We start from the raw sequence: 12,572 nt of genomic DNA, 5'->3' as shown, positions 1-12,572 counted from the left end.
GAAGGGGTCTTTTGAAAGGAGGAGGGTGTGATGGGCAGAAGGACTTTCAGAGGCCGTGAGTAAATTATGAGCCCCGTGGATGGATGTGTTGCCATCCCCTTTGTTCATCAGCTCCTCAGAGTGGTCACTCCCAACATCCTGCATCTTCCCCACAGCTGGACAAAGGCCTGGGCTTGTTCCTGCTGCAGTAAGAGCAAGGGACAAGGCTGAGAGCACACCCTTGGCCCTTGCAGTTGCAGCCAGCAGCGACAGGACAGCGATGGCTGCAGCCACAAGCCCCCTTCCTTGTCCTCCACACCAGCAGCTGCCACGCGCCTGCTCCCCAGAACAGGGCCTGCAGAGGCAGGGGGCTGATCGAGGCGGCTGCCTGCTGTGAGCTGGGACATCATCTGGAGATAAGATGTGAAATACCAGCCAAGGTGCCTGACCGCACCGGTCTGACCACAGGTGGTGTGGAGGCGAGTTGGTGGGGTGCCTGTCTTTTCTATTCACTCCTTGAGCCCTTCCCCATTTAGTCTTCAACTGTGCAATGCTGGATTTACATGGCCAGAAACAGCCCAGAAGGAAAGCGAATAAAGGGCATGCAGCTCCTGCAAAGCCTGGGCGGTTTAGCAGGCAGCGGTAAGTTTTATTTTGGGGGTGAGAGGGTGCTGGAAGAATGCTTGGTGGGAAAATGAAGTATCGTTGCTGTGCTGGTGTCAAAAAGCAGCACAAGGCAGCTACTATAGATAGAACATCACTGTCTCTGCTCACATATAGTAAGCTCCCAGGCTGGAAAAGAAATCTGAAATACCACCTCAGTAATTTTAGCAAGCCTTGATCCCCAAAAAAGAAACGCAAGTACAAATCTAGTTTTGTGTCTTTTCTAGCAGCTAGGATTTTATGCGTAGTCATTGAACCATTCTCTGACATGGTGCTAAAAATTGCTAAAATCTCTACCATGACTGATACTAAATTACTGCGGTGTCTTCTGTAAGGGGCTGCTCAGTACAAACCTTGCTCCTGCTAGTCAGGGTATGTGCACGGTCAGCTTTTCAGCAATCTGCTCAGACAAAAGGGTACTCCTGAAGTGAGAAAATACTCCATCAGGGTCCAAGGCAAAAATGTTCTAGGCGCTGCACAACATCAGAAAACTAAACAGCTACTAAATGCTGAATGTTCAAAAGAGTAGTTTCAGAAGGTGGGAAGAAATGTACATCATTTTCTTCATTCAGGAAACCTGTCTATTGACAGCTAGAACAACTCATTTCCTTTATCTGTAAGAATTGGCTCAAGACCTCTAGAAGAGAAGTTATAGCAGACATTATCCAGATCTTTTATTATATGCTCTCTGAAAGATGGCTGATGATGTTCCTTCCAAGAAAGTGTTTGTTAGCTTGCAGTGGGAAATGATTCAATAAACGTTCAATTAGACAGCTGAGTTCTGGGAATGTTGCTGTTGTTATCCAAATCAGGGAAGTAATCTGCTTCAGTATGGAGGTGGGATATTTTTTAGTAGTCAAGGATGCCAGAAAGACTTATGAATCAACAACCTGCCTAGAATTTGTATTATCTGTCTCCCGCCTGAACATTTAAACCCTGCAGACTGCTGCAGGGTGTCCTGAAGCCCTAGGACTTAGCACCTGGGGCTGAAGGCATGTGTGTTGTGAACAACAACTTGAAAGAGGCTCAAGACATTCCTCTGATGTTAACAAGGCAGGGCAGCAAGTGCGCCTGCATTAAATCAAAATCTGTGTGCATAGCTCATTGCATAAGTATGTATGTGCATATGTGGCATAATAGTGTGTGCATAGGCATGCACTTACAAATAGGGAAGCAAACTCTTTTTGCTGCAAGAGCTGTGAACCCTCCTGAGTAATTAAGTGTGCCTTTAACATATCTCTTTACATTTGCCTGAAGTGGCAGAGGCAAAGCAAACCTAAAGTCATGAAGAGGCAAATTCAGAAATACCAGATAGCTAAACCAAGGCACTAAGAGAAGCAGAAGTGTTAAAACACCACTGTTTCATTGCTTGTGGGGCTGCTTGATAGTAGCCACAGAGAAAGAAAAAAAAAAAAAAAAAAGCAGAAAAAAAAAGCCTGTGCACTTTGACAAAGGTGTTCATAGAGCAGAAAACCAACCAACTTCATGAGATTATTGTGTTTTATGTGCATTTGATGCATTTGATGCAATTGCATATACGGATAGGTAGACATTATTTTTCTATTTTGGCTTGGTTATATAAATATGTGACAAATTAATGTTTAGAGGAAAAGAAATCCAGCCTTTGCTTCCTTCCCTGCTGTGAGCATTTTACAATCAATTGCAAGCTACCACATGTACTGCTGTGGCCCTGCTGCCACAGCGGAGATATCTCCTGTATGAAATCTGGCAGGTGTGCGCACAACATCACCACTAAGGCTGTTCATTGAGTGGAAAGAGAACAAAGAGTGTTCTCCAACACTGAGAAAGATATGACATTTTGGAGAACACCTACGAACTTGAGTTCTGTAGATCCCAGCCTCCACTTCCCCCACAAACACAACTACACGTAAAAGAGAACTGCGACAAAATGACCTTGTCTTTTACCTCGGAATGATCATACCAGCTGTGAAGTGGAAGCGTGGTTTGCTGGAAACTTGCAAAATTACTCAGCTGAGAACTCATCTAATTCTTCACAGAAATGAAGGTTAGAAATCTCTTTGGCCCGTCTGCAGAGTCTGAGAGAGTTCAGAGCACAGTAATTCTCCATCATGCCAAGTGAAAAGTGGCAATGGAGAGAGTGTGGTTTAGTGAGCATGCACCTCAGTATGTAATTACTATTACTCAGATATGTCCCTAGCTATGTTGTATGCTGCAGAACATGTGCTAGTAAGGCACACCTCCCAAAGGGCAAATTACAAGCATGTGTATCAACAATAAGAAGCTTGCAGAACAAGAATCAACCCCTCTTGCCTCGTCCCTAATTTTAGAGTTGTGTTTTATAAAATTAGATGAAGACATAAACGTTTGTGTCTGTGACGTTCACGTTCAGAAGTGAAACAGTGCTGAACTACAGAGCTCTCGTTTGCAGACAGCCCAAATCTTCGTCACTCAGAAGTGAGTTGTTTTCCAGCCGTATCTCCATGATGATGATTGTGAAAGCTCACACTGGTATGTAGCCTAAGTAATGCCAGCTAAAGCTGCTAGAAAAGGCAAAGAAATGTCAGGATTACTAATACTGGTTTCCAGAAGTCAGTGAAATTTAGGAGAAGGCTGTTATAATTCTTATTTTCCTGCTGTCCCCAGCTTGGTGCTGTGGACACTGGACACATCCCCACAATCCACATCTGGATGACATGATCCCTCCACAGCGCTCCTGTGGGCTTCTTTCAGCTTGCACCATGAAGGGTGAGCCATGAGGGTAACACCTCCCTTGGGAGGGTACCTGTGCTGCTTGCTTCTTTCTGGTACAGAAATCACTGGTACACTGCTGGCACGCTACACGCTGACAGGCAAGGCTGTAACAATGCCATCATATTGGTAAAGGCAGGCACTAGCATGTTAGGCCCCCATAAAATCTAGGCTGTCAGAGAGTACAGTGAATGTCTGATAAAGCTAAGTGAGGCTGTGTTTTCAAGCACATTAAAACCTTTCAATATGTATTTGCAACAAGCATATTATAAGCTTGCATTGGCAGATTCCTGATTTTGACGGTCTTGTGGACAACTCTAGTTCTTGTTGTAAGGTTACAGATTGGAGTGGTTTGGGCACAGCTTGTTTAATAGAATCACAGCCCATCCACTCCTTGGTTGTACTGGGCTAACAGCTAAGAGCGTCGTTCTGCTCAATTTCTTCCTGAAAGTATCTCCACTGCTGCCAAGGAGACTGGAAATGTATGTTATGTCTGACTCTCAGCCAAATGCTAAGCATGCATGTGACACTGCATGTTTTCTAGCTGTTGGTTGCATTAGGTAGTCTTTCCCAGGATAATCCAAGCTGGAAGGGAGCTCAGGATGTCTCTTGTCCAATCTCCAGCTGAAAGCATGGCCAGCTATGAAGTCAGGCCCAGTTGCCTCAGGCTTATCTACTTGGATCTTGAAAATCTGGGTGGTGTGTGTTTCTTACAGAATTATCTTTGTCCTCTGCTGAATGTTTGGAAGGAAAGATTTCTCAGCTGTGCTCTTCAGTGCAGAATTATGTGCGTGTTCCACCCGAGTCAGGCTGTGGTATGTGGCATTTCTGCTTTTTGTCTTGGATGGCACAATGCACCAGCCTCTGCAGAGTGAGCTCCAAGAACATATCATCTGTGAGCTGCATGCATTGTTTGAGCTGTGTTTCTCTACTTGGATTTGTGCTTTTCCTTTTTTTTTTTTTTTTTTTTTTTGCCAGTCTCATATTCATTTAATGGATCAGCATAGCAGCATAATGCAGGTTTCCTCCCTCAGCATTTTCTGATAGTGTTCAGTTCTCTTATTTTTCCCTTATGCTTCCTCATCTCCAATTACTCTTCAGCTACCAGATGCTTTCTGAGTTCCCTTTTCTCTCACCTCTCTGATCCCACGCTTCTCCTTCCAGCATCTTCTAGTCTCTCTGAACAGCTTCATCATGCAGATAGACATGTGTGTATATAATTATGCAGAAGAGCCAAGTTAAAGGGAAAATATGATGACAAAGTCAAACAATTAAAAATTCAGCAAGGACTGCCAGCAGTCCCGTTTTGCATTTCCACGTGCACGTGGCAGATCAAGCTGCTGATAATTACACGATCGGGTTATTTTACTCTCAGAACCCTTCCTTGTTCACTAGGCAGGATGTGATTCTGCTTGTGAGTCAGGGCTGTGTGTTGAAGGAAGTGGTTTGCCTGTCAGGAGCTGTAAGGTGTGCGGCACAAGGGCCTGACAGCTGCAGGAGGGGCAAAAGGACAGCCCTGTGGTTAAGGCGACCGGCCAGCTGGATGCCTCCCAAATGCTGCAGGACTCGAGCGGTGCAAAGGGAGTGATCTCAACCACAGGACTCACAGGAGGTTACACCTGGCATTTCTCGGTTCCTGGGTGCTTACATGTAGTACCTGGTATTGGAAACTGTATCTTCACAGCTGTAACTTGAGTCAATAGGAAAGACTTGGTTTAAACATATTAACAGATACCGAAAAGTTGACTGACTCCTAATTCTTAAAAAAATCATCTCCTTCATGTTTTGATTACCGAAAACTAAAAGGAAAGGAGGCAGAGCTTATGAAAGCACAAGAGTGTTTCTCAAACTCTAAGATGAAAAGCAGGCTTCAGTCAGGTATGATAACTGAGGACACAAGTTCACCTCTGCTTGCAAAACGTCCGTGGTAGGAGCTCCACAGGCATGCTCGGGGTGGAGCCTGTCTGGCAGCTGGTGCTGGACGTAGGGCTGTGCTTTGGGGCTGTGGTGTGCTGCTGGTGATGGTAGTTGTGCTCCAGCATCCCCCAGCCTTAGTCAGCACCCATCCTCTGGGAAACACAAGCACCACTGAGCTGCCCTCGAAAGTGAGGCAGGCCAAACGCTTGGCTTTTACCACAAGACATGATGTTTTGTGTGGGAGCCGGCGGTGCCCTGCTGCCCCAGGTGCTTTCTACCCTCCTGCCTTCTCACTTTCCATGGCTGAACCAGAATTCACCTTCATCAATGACAGAAAAACACAAATGTATAGACTGCTACTCATTTAGGAAGGGGTGGACTTTTGCTCCCGCAGGCTGGCCCTCTGGCAACGTGCACGCTGAAGTCTGATCCCAGTACCAGCAGCGTGACATGAGTCAGGGAGGACTGCACACGCCTTGCACGACTTCCTTATAAAAAGCATTAACTGCCCCGAGCACGGCACCCAGCCTGTCATTTCGGGGCAGAAATTTCACACGCGCGAGCGACAGGTGCCTCAGAAACCCCCGGGCCCTGAGGGAGGGGCCGCGCTTTAAATACCCGAGTGACCGCATCTGTTTGGGGACGGGTCCCCAGGCAACCGGCGCCGCTGTGCTTCATCGTGTTCATGTTGCTTCCAAGGGCTATCACCTAAACGGGTTGGTAGCTACAAAAGTACTCAAGTGTGGAGATTTGAGCTTAAAAATGGCCCTTAGCTGAAAGCTGCTAGAAAGCGGATTTTTCTCACAAAATCTGAGGCAACCAAGCTGCCTGAGAAAGAGTTGGAGGGGGAAGAACAGGCGGTATACTAAGAGTTTGAGTGCATGTAAAACATAAAGGTGCGTCTCTCTGTGGCTGAAAACCAAAGAAACTGTGAGGCCTCACCCACCTTTCCCTCCCGGAGCCGCAGCCCGGCATCTGTCACGCTTAACCTCTGCAGTCAGTCACACGAAAGTTATCTGGGTGAAACAGACAGGTTATTTGTCATGAAGAACATAAACACTTTATTTTTTCAACCTCCTGTAGAGCATTAGGGGACACCTCCCCTAAAACAAGCACCTCCCAGACTCTGTCAGCGAGACCCCTGCCCAGGAGGGGCCTGAGGCCTGCTGTGGGTAGGGGCAGAGGGTGTAGAGGACATAGTCACATCTTCACCCTGCTAACCAGGGTGTCCTGCTAACACCCTGCTGGTCAGTCAGACATACCACTGGCTAACGAGCAGGGCAGCTCAGTGCCAGGCTGCTGGAGGAGACACGGGAGCCTGATCCTGCCCCTTGCAAGGAGCCACATGGTTGGGAAACCAGAGTCTGTACAGGGCTCTGGCTTGCCTGGAGCTAGCCCAGAGCATGCCCTGATTTTTGTTGATATGAGGTTTGACAGACACTGCCAGAAGTGAACTAACTGAGCAGTGTGAGGTCTAAACAAGTTGACTATCTTTCTTTTGCTAATAGGTGTAAGCTACCTTAAGGTATGAGCCGGCCTCGGGTTGTATGAATAACAGGAAGAAGTAAAACATAACACTGAAAATCACCCTAGGAAACCTCATAAAGAAGTATTACAGGCCACTAAATACCATTAGCACAGTAAAAATGTATTGGCACAAGTGGGAAGGCTGGGTGTTGGGCTGCCAGTATGCCCGGTCATGGCACCATGGTTTTCTTTTGTAGCAGGAGGAGCAAGCAGTGTGTAATCCTTCACACCGAATTTTCTGCCTCACTTCCTCTATGTCACAACCTCAATGTTGCCATAGCATGTTTTAGCATGTCTGCATTTGATAAAACGTAAGTTAGTTGAGCGTGGAGATACTTGAAAGGGAAAGATTTCCTTGATGCTCCCTTCTCCTTCTGAACAAGAGCAGGACGTGTGCCCCAGCACAGCGTGTGCATGATGCAAAGCTAATGTGACCTTGTCCAAATACTTGTGTGGAAGCAATTCCTGCTTCATTTCCAAGAAACACCGATTTCAAAAGAGGTTAAGATCAGACATTAATGGCAATGGACACAGAACTTTTACAAGACTACTCCTGAAGGATGAATTTGTTGGTTGGATTGTTGTTTATCTTGCATCTGCACCTTCACTGCGCTTCAATATTGTTTTAAGGCTACTTCTTAAAATATATTTCTCCACCCAGCAGCACAATCACAGCTTGGTGAGAGGGACTAACATTGGTGGGACAGTGTAAAGGAGCAAAGATATATTTAAACTCCTGACAGCGCAGCTGCTTGGCTGTGTTGCCTGCCTCTCCCACCTACCATGATGATGTTTACCCCAGCTCTCTGGTTTACAGGTCCACACATTTGTTAATACCAAATATCTTCACGCTGCCAGCAGCCCACTCAGATTTAATCTCTGCAGGTCCTGTTGCAGTTCATTTGTCTGGTCACAACCAGACTGATGCTAACAGAATCCCCAAGAGGAAAGAAGGGCAACAAACTGCAGCAAACGTGTAGATGTTTTTCCTTTCCTCTTTTCTATCTCTTTCTCATTCCTCTTTTCAAATTCCACTAATTTTACAAGCCTTTGGAAGCACAAGCATGAGAGGCTGGTTCTTTAGGTCATGCCATGACACTCTTTCTGTGCTGAAATACTCAGGTGGCAGGATGGGTTTTCCATTAATATCAAATGCATCTACCTATTTTGTGTGTCTCCATCCATGCATCCCAAGTCTGGAAAGATGAAGCACTCTGAAGAAGGCAGTAGGAGCTCAAGTTGTTCAACAGCTGTGCATGCGGAGCACGGGCATTGCAGACTGAGCAGAGGAAACAGAGGAGATCCTTGAGAATGATGAACTGAAAACAAACAAACAAACAAACAAACAAAAACTTTGAAAATATCTGTGGTTAAAAAAGTTCTAGGGTTCATTTTCCTTACTCTTGATGTTTTTTCCTTATTTGCTTAGTAGTGGCTGTGCACTTGCCTGTTGTGCCCCACTAGAGGTACCTGGTGGAGGTGCTGGTGATGCTGTGCTGCTCAAGGTTTCTCCTCCATCTGCTGCTGTGGGGTCCCTACTGCCTCTTGGAGTAGGGTGAGGGCCATATCTCCACATGTAGTGGAGATATTATTATATATTGTGTAATGTGTGTGCAAGGGAGTTACAGAAAGGGAAGCTAAAAGTAAAATAGAAAGAAACTCGTGCGTGTCTGGGGTCAGTCCTTCGCTGTTTGTTCTGATTTCTTTGTAACTCTGTAACATGGAGGAGTTTCCACTTGTAGATTCACTTCTCAGCAGTCTGATTCATTTCCTTAAAAAAAATAAAAAAGTATTCTAGGGAATTACTTGATTAATTTCTAATTTAATTGCATACAACATTGCATTGTAGAATCTTTCCCCAAAAATTTCTTAAACTTTAAGCAAGATGAGATCTGATAAGAAACTAAAGATTTCACCTTTCAGGTTGAAATTCACCAGTCTGTGTTCATGTGGAAAGAAATGGTGTGGACTTGTTTTAACCTAGAGGAAGGTGGCCTTGGTAGCAACAATCTTGGTATCAGACCAGGCACAAAAAGCAATTGATCTATAAAAAGAGTTGAAATGTTTCCAGGGCATGTTGTCACATTTCCACTACCAAAGCTTCTGAATGCAGTCGTTGTAATGTGAAGTGACAAGAATGGCCCAGCACAAAATAATGGGAAGTATGGCACTTCTGGGTTACCTTCTAGAATTAATTTGTTAACATCTTGGTTAAATAAAAGAATGTGTGTGTGTGTGTGTGTGTAAATACAAGAACCCTCCCAAAGGACACTTGGTTGGAACTAATATTTTCCCTGTTTTAATATCAACTGGCAGTCAACCAATTATTTAGTATTACCTCAAACTAAATTAAGCTATTTATGTTCTCCTGTGTTTCAGAATGAACAAACAAAATTAAATCTTAAGGCTACATTATTGAAAGATGTTTGTGTAAATACCTCAGTTCGATATGAAAAACTATTATCTCTTCCAGAAGACTCCAGAGTTGGAAGCTTCCCAGGAAAATGTGTGCTTCTCCTGAATAACGTGTGTAAGGGCAGTATTTCTTTGCTGGCACTCAGGAGAAGGTGACTGGAGCCCCAGCCCAGGTTAGAGGAGAGGAAGATGTTCGCTGCAGGGGGCTATTTTGGGCCCTTTCCCCTTCAAACCAGCTTTCAATGGCTCGCTGCAGTGATCTGGTAGCCTCAGACAGCGGCACCCAGAGCAAGGTGCGTCCTGTGGATGCACAGGACCATCTGTTGAAGCGTGGGAATAACGTGTTCTTTGAACCATTAATAAACAAAAAAAATAATGTAATGTTTTAAAAATAGTGTTTATTTCATCTCTATCTCATCCTTTTTGAATTTCTATTTATGTTTTGCAATGTACATGGTGTGTTAGCACAGCAGGATAAGCATATAATTTATAAATAAATGTGCATATGTCAGGTGTGCATGCTCAAAGAGCTTGTACTGATAGGGGCGCATAACCAAAACAGCCTGGAGACCACTAGTTTAAGAGACATCCTGGAAAATTGAGTTCTGCAAGCTCTCCTTCTCCTTGAAGAGCCAGTCAGGTTTTCCGCTCTGAATCAGCCCACTGTGCTGGGGCAGTTGCCTCTTCATCTATACAGGTATTTTGAGACTGCCCAAACGGGGGACTAAGCAATGTTCAAGCCTGCGTGATGTCTGTAGGCGTGGTGGTGTAAGCGCCAGATATGCTGGGGTTTCTGCACGTGTGGATCAGGCAGAGATTCATCTGTCAGATTTCTTCAGCTCTAAAGTGGCCTGCAAAAGTGTGTATGTAAAAATATGTAACCACTCTGCACAGAAAAAAAGCAAATACATTTCAAGTACCAACCTGCTGCCCAGAGATCTGTCTGGGAAATCAAATCTGTAGCAGAGAATTATGCTGACAGCTAAATGGTGCAAGTGTTACAATGCTAGAGCACGTCTGCCACAGGCTTGGGATGGATGCACCAGCTCTTGGTGCCCGATTTTTGCACTGGTAAAATGAAGATCACCTTTCATTCACGAGCTGCTTGTTTAGACTTTACGGCCTCTGTGGCAGTGCTTGCTGCAACGTCCACTGTAAGGATGATGATCTTGGGTGGAATGTCTGGAGATCTGGGGTCCCACAGCAGTGTCCCCTGGTGAGCCCAGCACAGCGTAGCTGCAGGAGCATAAGGAGGTTGGGTCTGTACAAAAGGAGGGCAGTAACTAAATTCAGAACGACCTACTTTGACCATGTGTATTGAGTTACTAGGTAGCGATGAAATCCCACGTAAAGAGCTGGGAGGTGGTAAGGAGAGGGAGCTGCAGTGACCTGCGGAGGGTCACCTTCAGCCATCCCCTTCCAGAGCAAGCGTGTGAATGGGGAAAGGGCTGGAAATAGACGTAAACGAAACAGTAAATAAGCTTTCTGCACAGTATTTCAAATCAATTCATGAGAGGCTTATGCCTGGCTTTAAAAATCTGCCAGTAAAAGCACTGAATAAAGGGCAAGGGAGAATCATCCCAGCCTGGCTCAGCAGAAAAGCTCTCCCCCACCCCACACTTCATGGTGCCCATCTCTGCCCATGTAGGTGCCACTCAGAAATGTAGTAGAGGAGTCTGAAAAGGGAGGGATTTGTGTGTTCACGTGTTCACCCTTAATAATATGCATGTGGGTCTGTATGGGGGTTTTACTGAATGTAATTTGGCCGTACTGGAGAGGGCTTGTGTTTCACTTTGAGGCTATGGCAGCCACACTGGGACACAAACAGGTCTTCCCTGAAGGAAAAAAAAAAAAAAAAAGTTTGGATTCTGTTCATGGGAAAGCTTCTTGCACAGCCATTTGGGATCTGACACTTGGGTGTCCCTAGGTGTTTAGTATCCTCCGAGCAGCAGAACACATGGCACAGGGCGCTGCATAGTCTTTGGCCTGCTCTCGGTAGGCAGGACTCCACCATCAGTGCCAAGAACTTCAACAAAAGAAATTAAACAATCGTTAATAGGCCGTGATTGATTTATAATGAAATGTTTTCACATGCCCAAGCGGTCTACTTCTGTCCTCCTGGTTATTATCTGTAACATCTAAGCCAACTAGAAGGACCTCTGCAAGTGAAGCATGGCTGTCTCCTGGCTACGCGCCTTTGCTTCTCTCCAAAGCTATTTTTCCTGAGAAAATAACCACCTGTCATTTCTACATGAACAAGCTCTAGGTAGGGCTGTCTCTGAAGGGAGGTTTCTACGGGGGGTTTTGGTCATTCCTTCCTAGTCTCAGCCATCATCACCTCCAAAGGGAGGACACACCGAGAGCAGCGCGCACCCAGCACAGGACAGTTGCTGTGAGCACTGCAAGCTGCATAACCTCTGTGCTGGGACCGGGGGAGTGACTCCTGTTTTCAGCATTGTTTTGCTCATTTTTTGGCAGTAAAGCCATGGACCTGAAGTGTCTCTGGGCTGCCTTGCCCACCCCAGAGCCCCAAGCAGCACATTGTGCATGCTCTGCATTTTCCCTGCTCTGGGACCAGCACTGCCTGCCACCGTGGCTTTCTGGGCTGTAGTTCTGCAGCAGACCTGGAGGTACAGACACAACACCAAGTGCAGAGCTGTTGCCCATATTTATTTAAATACTTCCAACTTGGATGCAATAAATCCTCCCTCCCATCCCTGTGACGCACGCTTCTCTCCCCAGCTGGATTGTGTTTTAAAGGAGAGGGTGTAAATACTTCCCCCGCGTGATCTGTGCCAAGTAGCAAGATAATGGGGATGTCTTATCCCAGAGTAAACACCAGCAGATATTTTATTTGTGTCAATATCTATTGTGGAAGGCCATAGGTGTGCAGATAGCGATACACAGAGCTGCTAAGATAGGAACTGCTTGTCTGGATTTCTTTCTAACGGGAGATGCACGAAGAGGCGGGGAGCCGAAAAATCTCCCCAGCAGCACCACATCATGCTAAGCTATTGACAAGGGTATTCCAAAAGGAGTGCAACGAACATCTGGCAGCTTCTGGTTTACATTTCCTCTTTCCATAAATAATTGAAGCTCTTTAACTAAATTGCAATCTTGGCTGTATTTATCACTGGACTTTTATGGAGCCTTTCATCCCAGGGCCTTAGAGCAAGTGATTTAAGTCACAAAACATCCCCAGGAGACGCACTGCCATTTTACTAATAGGCAAAGAAACCGGGAACACAGAAATAGTCAGCTGGCAAGACGACACAGGAAACTTTTAGGAGTGGGAGGAAGGAAGCCAGGGTCTCTTGGGGTCTCAGGCTGTGTGCTGTCAG

The sequence above is a fragment of the Anas acuta genome, chromosome Z (assembly GCF_963932015.1).
Source record: "Anas acuta chromosome Z, bAnaAcu1.1, whole genome shotgun sequence".
NCBI lineage: Eukaryota > Metazoa > Chordata > Aves > Anseriformes > Anatidae > Anas > Anas acuta.
The sequence above is the reverse complement of the archived record's forward strand: the minus strand, read 5'-3'. Positions refer to the sequence as shown.